General features: G+C 39.2%; 1 long non-coding RNA gene across 2 annotated transcripts in view; it reads right to left on the reverse strand.

Moving 5' to 3' along the window:
* LOC148225328 (uncharacterized) overlaps positions 1-15981 on the reverse strand; it is an 80977-nt gene extending 64996 nt beyond the window's left edge. The window contains exon 1 of one of the 2 annotated variants that reach the window (XR_015801564.1): positions 15761-15981. This is a non-coding gene — a long non-coding RNA (uncharacterized LOC148225328). Of the gene's footprint in view, positions 1-15720 lie in introns of both variants that reach the window. The other variant, XR_015801572.1, reaches the window with a different exon arrangement.
* Positions 15982-19848: the final 3867 nt, after the last annotated feature.

Below are 19848 nucleotides of genomic sequence, written 5' to 3' on the forward strand. Positions count from 1 at the left end.
CAGACTCTTCAAAGTGACTGCACATGTGCTAACCATTGAGAGCTTTGACTTGCTGAGGTCTTAGTCCCATGACGACTGCGGGAACTTAAAACTTCCACTGACATGTGTGAGAAGCTCCATACCTTCATGGGAGTTAGAGTCCAAAATTGTTTGTGGACTTTGTCTCCAAAGTCATATATCAAGGCAAATGGAACTAACCATGGCATGCTGGAGAAGGATCTCAGATTACCACTTTCTACCTCTAGCCCAGCATTTTCCTTTATCAGCACTGATAATATTTGTATCCCACAGCCTGCGTTGTTCAGCCCCATGGAGGGATGAAAGCAAACTCTGAGTTTTGCTATATGGTGCTCAGAACTACCCATCAACTAATTAATTAATATTATAATCTCTGAACTTTTCAGACAGCAGTGTTACAGGTATTCACAGATGCATTTTTTTTTATATTTCATATTCAATATATTTTTACTAAGAGTGTACTGTGCTACATATCAGTACATACTTTGTATTGTTTAAAGGATGCATTTCACGGGAATCATGAGTTCCTCTTCTGCTCATGTGAGGAAAAGGGATTTTAAATCAATAGCTATGTACAGAAGCAACAGTGATCTCTTAAGACACCTCATTTTGAATCATTGGATCTTGTAGGTCAGCAACATGTTCTGGATGATGAAACCAGAGACAGTTCAAGCTCTTATGTTCCTGAGCTTGTCAGCTGATCTCATCATATATGTAACTTCATGAGTTTGAGGATTTTTGTTACAGTTACTATCTTGATATCTTTTGTGATTAATATTTTATGTTCTTTGCACTACTTTGTAGATCTGGTATCAGGTTTCCCAAGAGGACTTAAATCAGTCTCTTCCCAGTGTCCCATAAGCTGTGGCTTGCTTTGCTAATCAGTCTTTCAGAGCAAGGAAGGAGGGTGCTTTTCTTGGCCCTTGAAGAACTCGTCCTTCAGCCACTGCCTCAAGCAGAAGCTCACCACATTACGTAATGTATCTATGGTCACGTCAAAGGTTAAGTATGCTGAAGTACAGGCTTCAATTTACAAGTTGTGGCTGGCTGCAGTCCCAGATTCAAGCCCTCAAAAGAGGCACCTAGGATGCCTTCACACAGAAGAGGTGGTTTCCTTAGTAACTGTGGCCAGTGAAAGAAAATGTGCCTGACAGAAAAGCGTATGTTGGGCTTCTGAGAAAGAAAACCATCTCCCACAGCTGAAATATTCTCCCTCTGTGGTCTAGGGAGTACTAGGTAGGGATAATCTCATAAATCTCTCAGAGTCCCTGATTCTTCCTCTCTCTCTCTGTGGATATGGATATTTAGACACCAAACCAATAAGCTCAAGACCCTTTCAATATGTGAATCTTCTGCACGTTTCAATTATAAACATGGGTTCTTGGGAAGGATCAGAAACAAAGGAGCCTCATTTATTCTCAGCTAGTTGTTTCTTTTCTGGAGCCACTTGACAATTAAATGGAAGCCACTTGAATTAAGAAATTTGCAGCACTGCTCCCTCTTAAGCAAATGCAATCAATCTCTCCACAGCTCTTTAGTTAAAAGAAGTCAGTGTTTAATGCAAACTGCCTTTGTCTTTGCATTTTGTGCATAAATTTCTGTTTAATAGAAAAGGTTAAGTACCTTTCCACTAGAATTTAATTAAATCACTCTGCCTAAGTCTTAGAGTGTATCAATATTAAATTACATTCTATGTCCGTTTTTTTTTCTCTTGCTGTTTATATTGAACAATAGCATCCGAGCACCTCTGTGATTCAAAAAGCCTCACGAAAGTAATGTTTAAGTACATCTGACAGATAGACACAAAAAAACAGAAATGTAGAGAAAGCTGAGTCAAAAACAGTCTTTGTGTTTATTTCTCATCCAGGGTCTCAGTTCATTCATATATTCTATAGACAAGACCTCTATAGGAAATAAACTTTAAGGAGCAAATGAGACCATTTACCATCATGATGAACAGGTCGTTGTCTGATTTTGGTCCTGTAATTTGAAAGACTAGGAGAGAGGTGTTTCCTAATTTGTTTGAAACCATATTCCTGGCTATATCTGAGACATCAAACTGTACTCTGTAAGATAAAGTACAGATATGTTATACAGTTCAGAGAATTTTTACATCTTTTCTTGATAATCAGATGAAAAAGATTGATTTGATGTAACTCCAAGTACTGGCTTTGGCAAAGCAAGACCACTTTCCCAGAATGCATTTATGTTTCTTTGAAAAGCATTTTAAAGTGTCTATAGTCAGTTATATAAGCAATGAAATACTGTGCTTATTCCAATTAAAAATTTGGATGGTGCAAAGTCAAATTATGCTGTTGATATACCAGTGCAGGAAGATTAAGCCATAAAAGTGAATTACTAGAAATACCTACATGTCCCATAATTATGCACTACTGCAGGACTGAAAGAGATGTGTCAGAACTGTACATGAAACAAGACTCAAACTGGTGAATACTACATGGAATTCAGGAAGAGAAGTATTTAAAAAGTGATGTAAATGAAATGAGATTGTGATAATGATTCTGTAAATTAAAGCAATAAACAATAAAACCATGGATCTATCCTTCTGTAGTAGTAGATGATATTTGGTCTAGAATCACTAGTCAAATGGAGATAAGGGTAGACCTAACAAAGTAAATAGCAGCAAAAACTGCATGAGGTTAAGAAACTGATCATAGAGAAGTCAAGTAGTATCACTGTGGTAATAGTAACAAAAAAAAAATCCCAGATGATGAAGCTATTTTAATTTTTAAAAAAATAAATTAATTAAGCAGTTTCAAAAGAATCAGGCATCAAAAATGAACATGGATCCAATGATCATGAGCTAAACTCTCTTTGCCTTAAATAAATAATGAAAAAGATAAATTGTACCTATAATTCAATTTACTTAATTGGGAAGAACACACTGAGAAATTAAGGAGACCAAAAAGTTAAAGGATATAAGCTTTAGAATTCAAATAAAAAGTACACAAATTTTTCTAGAAGCTGATTAAAAATGTTAAAGAATAACTATTCAAGGAGGAGCTGAATAACAGGATGAATAACTACCATGCAAACAGCAGGCAAAAATACAGAGAAATTGCAAATAATATTTTTTCTAGCGGTCAAAAAGTATTGGAGAAAAGTATCATTCAGTAGAAGTTAGGCTGAACTAAAACATGCCAAGAATATTAAAAGCAATTAAAGTGTCCATATTTTACATTAATTAAGAAGGTGGAAGGCAAGTCAGGCCATTATGCAGTGACAATGAACATAAAGACAATATATGAATGACTGTAATTGAACATTTTACCTCAGCTTTTAAACAAGTGCAGTACTGAACCTAGGGCACAAATAAAATGGTTTGTAGGAATGTATGTCTCAGCATTGGAATTATCAAAGCTGATGCTGAAACAAAGCTCAGAAGTTTTGTGTGCTAAGATTGAGACAGATGGCTATGAAAATAACATTTCTAGAATTCTTGAAAGAGCTGATACATATTCGTGGAAGTTTTGGGGAAATCAGTATTTTAATGACTCATTTAATAGGAAAGAGGAAGAATAAGATACATGTTAAGCATGAGCTTCCTACATGTTTGTAAGGCCCACTCAAAATATTATACATAAACTTGCAATCTCAAGGCAACTAAAATAGCTTCCTTAGTATGTAAGGTTTAAAGAAATTTTTGCAGAAAACTAGTATTTTATGGCATATGATGAAGCAAGCTAATCTAATAAAATAACCAATCTTTAGATAAAATAAAGGATTTAATTTGAACTTCATTGAGGTTTCTAACACTTCAGGGGAAAGAACCATCTTGTAACCCTGGATTACGAGACAAATAAGATTTATAAAGTAGACAAAGACTTTTGTGGAAGGAGAACCCACAGCAGTTGCTTCTGAAAGAAGCTTATTTCTACTAAGTTTACCAATAAAGACAATAAGTTTCACCAGGAAGAAGGTGCTTAAAGGTCAATGCAGGCAGCAAAGGTGGTAGAATGTCTCTCTGAACGGGTTTAGCATACAGTTAGTCCTGTTCACAGAGATCTTCATGTTTTTGCGGTGTCACAAGCCAAAATTCATTAATAACTTTACTCTTCACCTGGATTCTAAAGTAAGAACTTGCTACTGTAATTAGTAGATGACAAAATGAAAAGAGCTTACCTTAGGAAGAGTGATAGAGGAAATAGGATGCACTTACTTATACCAAATGCCACATCATACTGTAGCTATAGGAATTTGTAAGATGGAGGTCAGCAGATAATAAGATTTCAAGAACATAAATTCAAGGGTGGCTGTAATGTGGACAACAGAGAGGAAGATGTGACCTCAGCACTTTAGGACAACTTAGACAAGGTATTTCCCAGTAGATTTAGGCAAATATTCATGTAAGCATACTAGGCATTACTAAGACTCATTTGTGTTTTGTGTGCTTCTGATTACTCATGTACCTGAACTTATGTTTAGGTTATTCAGGAAAAGGATACCTTTACAAGAGTGGATTATTTTACAGGCCAGGCCTAAAGGATGAGAGGGGTTTGATTGGTCTCTATAGAGGCAACAAGAGTGATTAAGCACAAGGAAGACAGAAGTTAAAAGACCATGTTGACACAAATTAAATTATTGCAAACTATATATTTCATATAAATGCATAAATGATTGGAAACTCTATCTTTCTAGATAGCAAAGCAACCAAACTGTACAACAGTTTCCTACTGGGATTGGAGTAGCTGGAAGGGGCAAAAAAGGCAGTAAATACCTTTTCAGAGCAGTGTTTAATCACATTATGGAGCAATATCAGAACAAGTGACAAGATCCCGAGCTAAGAATTCTGCCCCTGTCTCTACAATTCTGTATTGTTAAACAGCAAATTACTGTGATAAAAATTAGACTTTTTGCATAAAACAGAACTGCATGAAACAGCTGCATAAACACAGGGTGCATGACGAAAAGGTCTTCTGCTACTTGAGGTATCTTTTAATTCCTTGGGGCACACAGTACTGTAGTGGGTTCATGCTGACGGGCTAGCAGGTACTCACCAGTGCTGTTCTATCACACCCCAGCTCAGCTGAGCCAGGGAGAGAACCTATAAAAAAGTGTCTTGAATCAAGATAAGGACAGGGAGGATCACTCATCAGTTGCCATCAGGGACAAAACAGTCTAAACACTGGCAAATTAGTCTAATTTATTCCCAATCAAATCAGAGTACAATAATGAGAAAGAAAAATGTCTCAAAAAGTCTCAAAAGCACTTTCCTCTCACCCCTTCCTCCTTTCTGGTCTCAGTTTCACTCCTGATTTCTCTATCTCCTACCCACAGCAACACAGGGAGACAGGAAATAGGGGCTGCAGTGAGTTCATCACACGTTGTCTCTGCTGCTCCTTTCTCCTCTAGTGGAGGGCTCCTCACATTCTCTGTTTCAGCATCAAGTGTCTCCCATAGTTCTCCACTAACTTCTCCAAGGTAAGTTCTTCCCATGGGTTGCAGTTCATGAAGTGTTCTGGCATAGGTCCATTCCACAGGGTTCAGTCCTTCAGGAACAGGCTATTCCAGCGTGGCTTCCCCATGGGGTCATAAGTCCTACCAGCAAACCTGTTCCAGCTCCTCTCTACACAGGTCCTTCCAGGAGCCCTGCTCCTGCATGAGCTTCCCATGGGGTCACCACCTCCTTTTAGCACATCCACATGCTCCAGCATGGGCTTCTCCACGGGCTGCAGGGGAATCTCTGCTCCTGTGCCTGGAGCACCTCCTGCCCCTCCTGCACTGATCTGAATGTCTGCAGGGCTGCTCCCCTCACGTATTCTCACTCCTATCTCCTGCTGCAGCTGCTCTTGCAGTTTTTTCTCCTCTTCATAAATATGTTATCCCAGATGGACTTGGCTGTGGCCAGCTGTGTGTCCATCTTGGAGTCAGATGGCATTGGCTTTGTTGGACATGGAGAAGCTTCTAGCAGGTTCTCACACAAGTCACCCCCTTGTGTGTAACACCCTCATCCACCACTCCCAAAATCCTGTCATACAAACCAAATAAATGTACTTCCTGAAAAAGAGTGATTTTTACAAGGTGACTCATTAATTCTCTCATAAAAATCACAGACTTACCTGATGGATAAACTGGATTTCATTTGAGATCACTGGAAACGGAACATGCACAATTTCCAGCAGACCAGCACATAATGCTTTGTACTTACACTGAGCCAAATAATGTATAAATTACTCAGGCACAAGTTCAAAACCATTCCTTGATAAAATTAAGAGATAGTTGCTCCAAGTGGAAATTAATCATGCTGTTACCTAGCTGTGCTTATTTTAACATGTGTTTTCAGTTTCCAGATACATATTTTTTCTAACTTTCAGAGCTGAATCCCCAAGCTTAGTTACAGGTTTTTTAACCTAATCTAAACCTTCACATCCTCTTGTGACTGATTGTGCTCTTTGGGACACTCAGATCTTCAGTCTCTTCTGGCATTTACAGGCAGAGTAAAACACATATATTTATGTAAGAAATATCCTTTTACAAACTGCATTAGTGTTGTAGATTATTCCCCCTCCCCAACAGAATATGCAGAGGAAAGGCATAACAGTCATCATTTACTGCTTTAGTCTCCCAATAATCTGGCAGTGGTCCACTTTAAATACTTTCCTGAAAGTGGTTGTCAGCTTTTTCATCTAATAAAGATTTCAGGCTAGAAATTATATATAGGTGGTATGTATCCATATGACTCTCATTTCTAGTCCATAGTGAATTAAGTCACCTCTAACTTTCTACAGGTTTTTTGGGTTTTTTTGCTCTTCTTTTAGAGCAGAAATAGAGTTCAAATTCAACCTTAAACTAAAAATTCTCTACTGAAGTGTGCTGGTTTTGATCGGGGTAGAGTTAATTTTTTTCACAGTGGCTATACAGGACTGTGTTTTGGATTTGCACTCAACACAGGGTTGATTATATAGAGGTGTTTTTTATTGTTGCTGAGCTGGGCTTACACAGACCCAAGAGCTTTTCAGCTTCTTGTACATCCACGCTGGCAGGGAATTTGGGAGTGATTGGCAGACTGGGAGGAGACAAAGCCAGGACAGGTGACCCAAACTGACCAAAGGATATTACAGACCATATGACACTATACTCAGTATGTAAAATGGGGAGGAAAAAGGAGGAAAGGGGATATTTGGAGTGATGGTATTTGTCTTCACAAATAAACACTATGTGTGATGGGACCCTGCTCTCCTGGACATGGCTGAACACCTACTTGCCTATGAAAGGCAGTGAATTAATTCCTCGGTTTGCTTTGCTTCTATGTGTCACTTTCACTTTCCCTGTTAAACTGTATTTATCTCAACCCATGAATTTTCTGCCTTTTACCCTTCTGATTCTCTCCCTGATACTGCTGCTGGTTTTAGAGAGAGCAAGACACTGTGTGAGGCTTGGTGACTGGCTGGAGATAAGCCACAACATAAAGGAATTTCCATATTCTTTTTAATTTGGTAGGGCAAGTTCCTGAGACTCAGTTAATTAAGTTCAGCAAACACAGATTTGACATAAAGTATCTCATTAGGCAAAAAGTGTAGTTGTGGTCACCTACATTTTTCACCAATGCATATCACAGAATCACAGAATACCTGGGGTTGAAAGGGACTTCCAGAAATCATCTAGTCCATCCCTGCTGTTAAAGCAGGTTTACCTAGAGCAAGCTTCACAGGATCACATCCAAATGGGTTTTGAATGTCTCCAGAAAGAGACTCCACAACCTCTCTCAACAGCCTGTTCCAGTGCCCTGCCACCCTTACAGCAAAAATGTATTTACTCACATTCAGATGGAGCTGCCTCTACTTCAATTTCTGCTCCTTATCCCTTGTCCTGTCCCTGGGCACCACTGCAAATAATTTTACCCCATCCTCTTGACAGCCTCCTTGAGGGTATTTGTATGCATTGATAAGATCCCCTCTCAGTCCTCTCTTGTCCAGACAGGTCAGTCCCCATCCTGCATTGGTGCATGGGGTTATTCCTCCCCAGGTGCAGAACCTGCCTTTGTTGAACTTCATTATGTTCCTCTCCACCCAATTCTGCAACCTGTCCTGGTCTCACTGAATGGCAGCACAGCCTTCAGGTGTATCAACCACTTTATCCTAGGTTTTTATCATCAGCAAATCCACTAAGTGTAAGATCTGGGCCTTCATCCATGAATGATGAATTAGGTTGAAGAAGACTCGACCCAGTACCAGTTCCTGTGGAACACCACTAGTTGCAGGCCTCCAGCTACATCATGTGCTGCTGATTTTGACCCTCTGGGACCTGCCATTTAGCCAGCTCTCAATTCACTTCATCATCTACTTATCTGACCCCCACTTTCTGAGATTAGTTATGAGGATGCTATGGAAGACAGTGTCAAACGCCTTGCTGAATTCAAGGTATACTGCTCGCTCTTCATCTACCCAGTCATTCCATCATAGAAGGCTATCAGGCTGGTCAGTCATGATTTTCCCTTGATTAATCCATGTTGGCAACTCCTGGTAATCTTTTCTTCCATGTGATTAGAAACAATATCCAGGAGGAATCATTCCATTACCTCTTCAGGGTGTGAGGTGAGGCTAACGGGCCTGGGTCTTCCTTATTCCCCTTTCTGAGGGCTGAAGTGACTTTGGCTTTCCTCCAGTCCTCCAGTAACTCCTGTTTTCCATGACCTTTCAAAGGTGGAGAGTGTCTTAGCAATAATATCTACCAGGTCCCTCAGCACTCATTTTGGGTGTCAATTTTGCCTAAATTATCTCTAACTTATGTTCTTCTAATAAAGAAAAATCCTGTATTTTATAGAATATGTGTGACATTGGAGGTATGTGCGCCAATAGGCACTGTGAAGTACAAGGCCATCAAAGGTAATATCTTCCCAAATATTTGAAAGTGTGTATGAATTGAAGTAGGAAAACAGCATTATTATATTCTTGCTGAATAACATTTAGAAATGAGATGTCATAAGCCCTTGAGGGTGGCCTTAATCTTTTAATTACAATGCATAACAATTGGATCTTCTAGAATGGCTTCTCAGGTGCCAAGGAAGCCAATGTCACAAAGCAGTGATAGTCTCTTCTGTCCTGATGTAACCAACCAGTTAAACTATTAAAACCATCTGTGAGATGCCATTTTAATCAACAAAGTGTAAGTAATTTATAATGAAAATTAAAACATTAAATTTCAGGCTATTAAAGAATATCAAGTGGTATAGGATACTAATCCTTCACATAGAACAGTGGCACTTTGAAATTCATTTTCAGCTTTGTTTTCTATCACCTGTTGACACAATATTTAGTCACCTAAATGAAGATACTCCTTCCATATACAAATGAACTTTTTAAAAAGAGAATAGGCAAACTGATTCAAGATGATAAAAAATGTCAGAAGACAGTACTCTTTCTGAGTTCAAGGTTCAAGTCACTCAAACTGTCAAGGCTAGAGGAAAAGACAGAGAAATCTAGAAAAGCTTACATTGTGATAAATTCAGGAAAAAATATGCAGATTGCAGACTATCACTGACAATAAAACAATTTTCTTCTTAGTACCTAAAAAAAAAAGTCTTGAACTGAAAGAAGGAAAAGCAGACGTGGGTAGCAGAAGTTAAATTTATGTGTGGAAAATTGAGAGATGAATACTGGAGTAGTTTGAATCCACTAACATTTTATTTACTTTGACTTGCACTGGAAATGAAAGGTCTCCCAAAACAGTGAAATGACCTTTCTCTGTGCAGCCTAGCACGGAAAGACATCAAATTCTGTAATTAACTTTTAACAAGATTTGAGTTTCATATGATCAGTATCACCTGTATTACCTGCAAATGAAATAAAAATATTATAGAATCATGAGGAGGTACATATCATATGTCCTACAGGATATCAACTCCTGAAATTTTATTCCTCCTCACCAAGTCAAATGCAGTGAGGTTTGTCAGGTCTTCTATTTTGAGCTGGATGTCGCCTATGATGCTAGCAGGTCTGGCAACAGAAGGTAGAATTTGAAAGACTGTGGATTCTCTTAAAAGGATGAGTGAATTTGGATTGTTCAGCCTGGAAAAGAGAAGACTTCAGAAGTGACCAAAATGTGGTCTTCCAATACCTGAAGGGAGCCTACAAGGAAGATGGAATGAATTTTTTACAAGGGCATGTGCAAATCACGTTCTTACCAGACAAGCAGAAACGGTTTAGATTAGATATTAGGAAGAAATTCTTTACTGTGAAAATGATGAGGCACAGGAACAGGTTGTCCAGATAAATTATGCTTGTCCCATCCCTGGATTTGTTCAAGGCCAGGTTGGATGAGGCTCTAAGCAACCTGGTTTAGCAGAAGATGTCTCTGCCCCTGGCAGAGGGGTTGGAACTAAGTGATCTTTAAGGTCTCTTCCAAGCCATTCTATGATTCTGTGATTTTCGGTATTTAGTAGGATGCAAAAATCAAGCCTTTAGCCCCAAAATCCAACTTGTTGTATTTCTGTGAAAACCTATTTTTTTGCTTTTGTGAAGAGCTATATGTATGAGCCTTTCCTTGAGATATAAGCATCTAAATCCATCTGTAAGCAAATCTACACCCTTGGAATATCTTCACTGCAATTCTATCTACACAAAGACTTTTGAATGTCCAAAAAACATGGATAACATTGCCTTGATCCCCTCAGCATAACGATACAGAGGCAATACCTACAGTTAATGGACTGGCCACAAGATGAAGACATAAACAAGTACATCAAAGACTATAATTGCACATTGCCTGTGCCAATGCTAACACAAACTTACACTTTTGAACACAAGTCCTCGCAGGAAAGGTTAGGACTTACAGCTCAAAGATCCATCCCTGCTTCTCATTTACATATATAATTAGCTTAATCAGTTATCCATCCTTGAGTATAATCATGTTTATTTTGCTTATCATGTTCCTGGATTTGCTGCTGAAGAAATAATGAGATCAAGAAGCCCTTCCTCGCAGAAGAAATCATGCATTGTTTCATCATAAAATGCACACCACGTCTGTGGTGTATTCAATCAATGCAAGTCGTCTAAAAGCAGGAAGCAGGAAGAAACTAAAAATTTTGTTCTGAAAAATGATCATAAAACATCATTTGGGCTGTAGCCAGTCTGACATAAGGACTCCTCCCTACATTTGTGGGGTTTTTGGCATAAAGAGTTTCTGTTGTTCTTCCTCATCAGGGATGACCTTCAAAGGGACAGCTGCTGATATATCCTGTCATGATACCTTTGCATCAACTACACACAGCATAGCTAATTTAAGATTCATACAGCATTTGTAAGTGTCTTTAATTTGGCCCTTATCATCCCCTACGTATATATTTGACTTTACTTGCTTCACCACTCTTCCACATTTAGAAACTGTGTTCTTGTCTGAATAAATAAGTCTGCTAAGAGCATCTATTAAGTACTGGTATCCCCAGGGTCTGAAACACTTTTTTTTCCACTTCCATCTTTTGCCTGGTGAAGCTGAGCTATAAAGCATACAGCAGAGAGGAGAAGGGTTGCCTTAGTAACGAGGCAGACCCAATCAGCTGCACAGGCTCCCTTGAGACAATCTAATTTGTGCAGCAAAAAGGGGCAAGGACAGGTGGCTAAATTAATGTGCCAGACAGCTTAAAATATTACACACACACACGCGGACGCACGCACGAATGCATACACAGAATATCTGTGTGTACTTATACGTGAATGCAATTATCTTCCACGTTTTGCAAAATAAACAGCATCTGGGTAGCTGAGCCCCGAGAAGCCCCCGGAGCAGTGGAGATGCCGCAGCAGCGGAGGAGGCGAGGCAGGGTGGGAGGGAGCAGCGCTCCTTCCCCGCAGTCCTGCCGGATCTGCAGCCGCTCCGGGGAGGGGGAAAGGACTCCTCCCAGCAAGCCCAGGCTGGAACGGGGGTGTGAATGTGTGCCCTCCCCTCTTCACTGGGGCTTATGACCTCCCTCTTGGTGATAGCGTGATCTGTTGTGCGCTCTCCTGATTCCACAGGGTGCTGGAGCTCTCTCCTCCTGACACTTTCTGTACCATTTCACAAGGCTTTCTCTCTCCATGCCCTCGACTCTAATTTAAAGTGAACTTCCACCCTTTTCCCACAGTTTTTAAATACAACAGATTTGAAAACGTCTCATATTCTCAGTCCCTGCTGGGTGAGGATTCAGCCACAGTGCAGGAATTTGGATCAGTTTGGATGCACATCACACACCAGCTTCTAGCTCTTACAAACGCAATCTCAAATAATTTCTTTTTGCAGCATCTCCAGATTGAATTTAGCCACGCACAGAGAAAACCAGGAATTCTGAGCCCACTCTTTGACATCTGCAGTACACATGAAAATGGCATGTGCACAGGAGTGTCTGTCAACAGAGTGAGCTTCAGAAACTGTATTATTATAGTGAAGGATCACTCCTATTTTCCTTATAATGGGAATAATGTATTCCCATACAGCTAATTGTGAGACATCTGACAAAAATTATTAGTAGAGATACAGTTATTGTATTGTTTCTCTATTATAGTGCCTCAGACAGAAATGCTGTGGGAACTGCCCCCTCATGCCAGGCACGTATATATCTCTACATGACATTGTAAGCTCAACTCAGTCCGGAGTTCTTGCCTCCTTTTTTGCCTGCATCTTGAGCAGATGAAATTTTTTGCTGGCACATAACAGAGCATTTTAATCTCAGGCTATATGGCTCCTTTACACAGCGAGGTGCTTCTCATCCACCTACATCAGACTAAAAGTGAAGAGCTCTGAATACTGAGATCAAGCAGGCTATAGGGAAAACTGAGGCATAAGATAAAATTATATGTTCAAGCGCCATGGGAAAAAAAAAAATCAGAGTTAAAGTACTGACATACAAACCATAGTAGACAAAGCAATAAAAGACTTGAAAGTGTAATGAGATTTGTTTTTCTGAGTGTGTTTGGTGTCTAGAGGGTGTGCCTTACAAGATTATTGATACACTATTTTTTCTCCCCCATCGTGATTTGCAACAGCTGTAGGAGTAGCTGTTTATGCTCCACTCACAAGCTATCTCAGTGAGGTGTGGAGAGTGAAACCAAGACCAATTTTTCCTGGTTTTTTTTCCAGTGTCTGCCAAAGTAAAGATATTGTATAGATCTGGGTCTAAAGAATCCATCCAGTAGCATATAGAAAACTCATTGTCGAGCAAGGGTCTCCTGAGGCTCACATTAATACCCTTGTTGCTGCCTCTTACATGCTGATACACACACTTTATACTTTTAATCCTTTTTCACTCTTAACAAAAGAGAGCCATGGAGACTTTTCCTGGAAGGATCATTAGTTAACTTGCTCAGAAAAACACACCATAGGTTGGTAGGAAATTCTTCCAAAGTACAGACTGTATGAGTTACTTTCACTATAGTTTTTGGAAAAGGTGTTAATGAGGTACTCAATTATATCTAAAAGACTGACTAGTTAATTATTTTGCTAGCAATGTTGGGCAAAATCTGAGACCTTGATGACACAAAAAGTGTCTTTCAAGGATGTTAAGGTAGATATCTGATTAGGCAAAGTCTTTTTGAAATAAATGTCAGGTGCACATCACAATGTAACACCAGGCATGTTGGAAAGAAACCAATACAAGCCGAAGACAAGAAAAAAATCTGATAGCTAATGAAAATTGTGGCATATTTGTAAATGATGCATTTACAAAGAAAAATTTAATATCAGTTATTTAAAATATGCATAATTAAAACATACATATTCACACCCCCTCAAAACCTGTGACTACACTACCAACCTTTACCACCAAATTCCATGTGATCACTTTACACTTCAAGACATTAAAACAGAGCAAGAAGGTATTTCCTAACGTTTTAAATGCTTTGGCCTAATGTAGAATATTTTGACCACAGACTTGTTTGACAATCTGGGGGTTTATTTAGTAGTGTCCCATTCCTTACTAACTTTTAGAACATCAACATATGTGAAAAGTATTATGAGGAGGTTCAGCTGTATCCAGATGAATATATATTGATTTAAAAAAGAATGTACATCGGACCACATTCATATAAAGAGCAGAAATGCCTCTGTTAAATGCCGCAAATATTTCTCTGTCAAGGATGAACACCCAGGTAAACAGAGCCTCCGGACAGATTTGTGTCACCTAACCTAGACCTTTACATTTGAGCTCACCACTAACTCTCTTCTTGCAGGAAGAAAGCAACAATAGGACTCAGTGCTCATTTACCAGAAAGAAGTGGCAATGTTTTCAGAGCACAGAATATGAATTGTTTTTTATTCCCATCTCTTACCATATCAATATGAACTGAGGAGATTAAAAGGGTTCTAACTTCAGCTTTTGAGACAGAAAGGGGGAAAACATTGCTGGATTACACCTCCTGTCCTGTGGCTGGCCTTTCTCTCCCTATTGGGGTCTGCTCCCACAATAATTGTGTAGTTTTTCATTAAGATTACTGGGCTGCCACTGCAGTTAGTATTAACAGTATTGAGTGAGTGGTTTATCTGAGTATTCAGTACAGGGGTGCATCACAGTGAGATCTGACATAGCTAAATTTCAGATACCAAGACTAGCCTACAGACCAACGTGCTGATGACTGACCAAAAAATCACCTCTAGGAGAAAAAAAGGAAATGAAAAGAGGTTAGCTGCAGCAAAATTCTGACTTGACTCAAGAATGATCTTATTTGAATGTGTCAGGGTTAGAGCTGTAATGTGCTGGATTGGCTTGTCATGGATATCTAAACAGTGACAACCTCTTAGGTTAGGATGGTTTTTCCCTTAAATAAACTTCAGCATTAATAAAGTGCGACTTAATAAGTGATAGCTTGCATTTATGATCCTCCAATTCCTTACTCTTTTGGGTTTTGCACCCATTTGTCATCTCATTTTTCTTCCCACTTACCCCAGTATGGGATAGAATTATTGGGACTTAACTATTTTTCTGCATCTTTTTCGGATTTTGGTCAGTTAACTTTCATAAAGGAAAGTATACTAGTTTGGCCCTGTTATTGTTTTTAGAGGACAGTTTAATTACCTCTGTCCACTTATGTTTATTTTCCAAGCTTAATAAATCATATAATCTCAGGGAGAATTATTTACATATCCGCACTAGTACTCTCATATCATATTTGTTTCTACCTACCTTGAAACCATCGGCAGTGCAAATTTCATTTGATCATCTCATTCTGATTTCTAATGACATTGAGTGCTTCCCACAGGGACTGATTTAATCAGAGGATTAGGTAAGAACCTGGTTTAAACAATACAGTTCCATTTTGTACTTATCTGCTAACTAAACATATATTCTTAAAGAATCTTTATGCTAGCATTTTAAGTACACAACTGATTTTTAAAAAGTCAGAGACTAACTTATGTACTAAAATTGCATTTTCTTAATAGTCATGTTCCCATAAATTTGGAAACATGGATGTAGCACGGCAAATATTTTGCAACCTTAATATGGGGACTAGTACCAGCAGGAATGCAATAAACACTGGGGTTTGGCTCTGTTGTACACCCTTGCTAGCACAAGACCTCACAAAGCCTCTTCAGAAGACTGGGTGGCTAAAATCTAGCTACTGTCTCACCCTGAATATTATCTGCAAACATACAAACAAACAGGAGACCTTAGCTTTCACTTTTGCAAGGCCAAAAGAACCCAGTCTTTGTGCATCTACCGAGGAAAACACACATAACTGGCAGTGATAAGGACAACAGAAAGAAAACATTAATTACTTTGAGCAGCATTAGAGTAGAGGGCCCCTGCCGTGCTCACCAGTTACTTGTTCTTCACAGCTGCCTTCTCAGCTGGGGGCTCTAAATCAGCGCTGTGAGAAGAGACAGAAATGACCATAATGTATTTCTGTATGGTGGCAATTTTCTTCACGATGGTAGAAAGGTAGTTCTCATGTAATACTCCAGATCTCTGTTTTCCAATTGAGTAGTTCTTATTTTTCCCTATCACTGCATAAATTCAGTCAACTGAGCTTGTCTTGACTCTGTTAGGAGTCTGATCTCTGAACAGCTTTACAGAAATGATAAATGCAGAGACACTCATCACAAAACTGATATGTTTTGGTTTTACTCAGAAATGTTTTCTACTTCCCTCCCCTCTTACACAGCATGCATTTAAATTATGCTTGGTCAAATTCTCAGATGCCAGATGTAGAATGGGGGCGGGAAGCATCTCTGAAACTTATGTTAATCCAGTGCCAGCTAGAAACTGTTTGGTCAGGGTACATCCTAAGATCCTCTTCCCTGAGAGATCAGAGACACGAGAGATGGAATTTGGTCTCAACAAATATTAAATATTTACACAGTATCTGTCTTAAGAAGTTACCTATATTTTTTTCAGTCAATGCAGAAAAAAAGAATATTTCTAGGACCTATTAATCCTTCGTCTGAACTTCAGCAATTTACCTGTAGTTAAATGAGTTTTGCCTAATAAGTTCTTATTTTCTGTCATTGACTACAATAGAAAGGTTTCTCTTCAACAAGGTAGAAAATTGCACCATTTCCAATAACATGATATCCCAGCTACAACAATCATTTGTTTTTTAAAAAAATTTATTTCATCCACATCTTAGCCAAGCACAGTTTCTACTCTGATGTTTACTAAATAGCAACAAAATGTAGACAGTTGCTATTTTTGCTTGCTGTGTAGGACAGATTGACTTTATGCCTTTTGAAAGGTGCTAGAAGCATTTGTGCAAGAGGACATTATAACGCTATTTGCCATCAAATGCTCACTTCATTCCTGCTCAAATACAAAATACTACAATCAAATATTAGTATGTAGAAACCATTCAAGAATGGGAAAAATCAGTGGAGCAGGCAATATACAAAGCAGCAGTTCCTGAGAGCTGAAAAGCTGTGTTCACATAATGTATACAGCAGGCAGAAAGAGGAAGAATAAGGGAAAGAAAGATTTCTGGCCCAAATGGTAACGACAGAGTCAAGTCTGTGTTCTTTAGTAATCAGCAACTCTGTAGCACCACAGGTTCTGTAAGTCAATGTGTTATGAACAAAAAGCACAAAGTCTTAAGGACATTGTATAGTGAATGTTTTCGTTTCCCTATCATTGTGATATAAAAGATTTTACATCTTTTGTGCCCTGGAAATGTCTCTTAAAATAATTAAATCCAGCACTGGATGAGATAATTACTCCAGTCACTGGCTGCAAGATTTGATTGATGCTGTGAGCCTGACAAATGACAAATGTGTCACAAGCCATAATTTTGAAAGTTGGTGGGTGTAAGTTTTTGTATCCTTAATGTTCTTAACCAAGGCATGGTCACCACTCAACACCGCAGAGTTCTGCTTAAATTTATGTGGTCTTCAGTCTTACTACAGTTTTGGAGGGCCACCAGATTTGAAAAATGTGCCCTTATTTGGGCACACTGAGAATCACCAGGCCTCACAGCCCCCCAAATCATCTAATTTTATGCAAGCAAAGTACAAGTAGGAGAGAGTCCCAGAGCTGAAATTTCAGCCTTTCCAGTCTTGGGTTTGAGCACAAAGAAAAGTGTCATTTAGCTATTGGTCTTTCCCAAAAAGCTGAGCTGAAAAACTACACACCATCAAAATAGGGAAGGTGAGACTGTATCTTCAAGTCTGATGCTAGCCGAAATGGATTATTCTCCAAAAAAACAAAAGATTTTCTTGTTATGTCTAATATGTAGAATATCTCGAGGTTTGATAAGACCTGTTAGATTAAGAAAGGTTCCTACACCATGATTACATTAGTGCTTTTTATGTAGGCATTCTTACGTGATCTTCTCAGGAGACTCAATTAAAAGGAAAAAAAGACAATTGGACCCAGTATTTTTCTGTGTACTTTTTTTATTGGTATTCCCACTTGTCAGAGACTGAAATATTATAGATTATGACTTAAACATTTTCATGAAAGACTTTTGCCTATTATAGCAGAATTGTATTACAAAAGCTACAGAGAATACCACCACACCCTTTGGAGTGAGGCCCTGGACCTTTCCTGTTGAAGATAAGACAAAGTAACAGCTCAGGGCTGGGGACACTCACAAAGCACAAGCCTGATACCTCTGGGGAGGAGACCACAGCTACCAGATACCAGGGTATCAGCTGCCAGCCTCACACAGACCCTCGCACCTAAGGGCGGGGAGAGAGGCTTTGGGTGTGTGCTGGAAAATCTCAGTGAATGCCCATCCTTCACCGTGCAGAGGAGCCCAGATGAGGAGCCCTTCTCCCAAGGGAAAGCTTATCCACAGCAGAGGGGGTGACACAGCCCATAAAGCCCCCCAAAGGGGTCCCCAGACCCTGCACCAGAGCACTTCAGCAACAGACCCTCAGTGTTGCAAGGGACAGTGTGGAACTGGGGCCCTGCAAGGGAGACACGTGGACATTCCCACCTGGCCCAAGGTGTATATTAATCCAAGGAATTCTATGCTCTTGGGTGTGTGGCAGTGTGGCGTGGTGCGACCAGAGCGAGGGACCCTCACCACCAAGAAAATCAGATGGAGGGGAGCAACGAGACATCACTGGGACCCTCTGGTGGGTGACATGCTCCCACCTAAGCCCTGACACTCTGTTCCTGTCCCCTCACCCCTCCATGCACACCTTTTTCTTTTTCTTTCTTTCTTTCTTTCTTTCTTTCTTTCTTTCTTTCTTTCTTTCTTTCTTTCTTTCTTTCTTTCTTTCTTTCTTTCTTTCTTTCTTTCTTTCTTTCTTTCTTTCTTTCTTTCTTTCTTTCTTTCTTTCTTTCTTTCTTTCTTTCTCTTTCTTTCTTTCTTTCTTTCTTTCTTTCTTTCTCTTTCTTTCTTTCTTTCTTTCTTTCTTTCTTTCTTTCTTTCTTTCTTTCTTTCTCTTTCTTTCTTTCTTTCTTTCTTTCTTTCTTTCTTTCTTTCTTTCTTTCTTTCTTTCTTTCTTTCTTTCTTTCTTTCTTTCTTTCTTTCTTTCTTTCTTTCTTTCTTTCTTTCTTTCTTTCTTTTCTCCCTCCCTTCCTTCCTTCCTTCCTTCCTTCCTTCCTTCCTTCCTTCCTTCCTTCCTTCCTTCCTTCCTTCCTTCCTTCCTTCCTTCCTTCCTTCCTTCCTTCCTTCCTTCCTTCCTTTCCCTTTCTGCCTCTTTTATTATTAAATAAAATACATCAATTTTTGGCACCAACATCTAGTGTCATTTGGTTTTAACCTCTCTTTCGGGTATATTTTGAACCTTCTAAATTCTTTCCAGTTTATACACAGAGACTTAGCTTTCTTTGCCTTTCTAGGTTTAAATCGGATTGTAGCAACACTTTTCTTACATTTCTTTGTGTGCTGAAAATTAGTTTTTCTGAAGCACTAAATATATTTCTACCTGGTTGGATGGTTTAGTGGGTTTTTTGCTTGGTTGCTTTATTTAAGGAAAAATGATAATTAAAAATAAAATAAAAGCCTATCCACAGCACAGTGTTAGAAGGAGTGAGTTACTAAAATGTGCAGCACTTGATAAAATGCCAAGCAGAACTTGGTTAGGTGTCACTTGAGGTTTTGCTTACTGTGTGATGCAGTTTATAATCAGAAGGGAAAGACAGAACCAAAGGTGTAAAGTACACCTCAGCTTCCTCAATGATCAGAGGCAGAAGCTGGCCAGCAAAGGGAACCCTGGGCAAGCCACAGAAGAGGGCTTACCTGCAAGCCATGTACACAAACTGCAGCCACACTGCCAAGTGGGTAACAACAGCTCAGACAGCTGCAGTTGAGACCTGAGCAGGATTAACAAGCTTTACTCAATCTTGGACTTTACTGACTCTTGGAAATAATCACATCAGTGTAGAACTAAAGCACATGGACGAGATGAACTACAGCCATAGAGTTTGGCTGTGTGAGTTAGACAATGTGTGTGCTTTGTCAC

This window comes from Sturnus vulgaris, chromosome 1 (assembly GCF_052056855.1).
Source record: "Sturnus vulgaris isolate bStuVul1 chromosome 1, bStuVul1.hap1, whole genome shotgun sequence".
NCBI lineage: Eukaryota > Metazoa > Chordata > Aves > Passeriformes > Sturnidae > Sturnus > Sturnus vulgaris.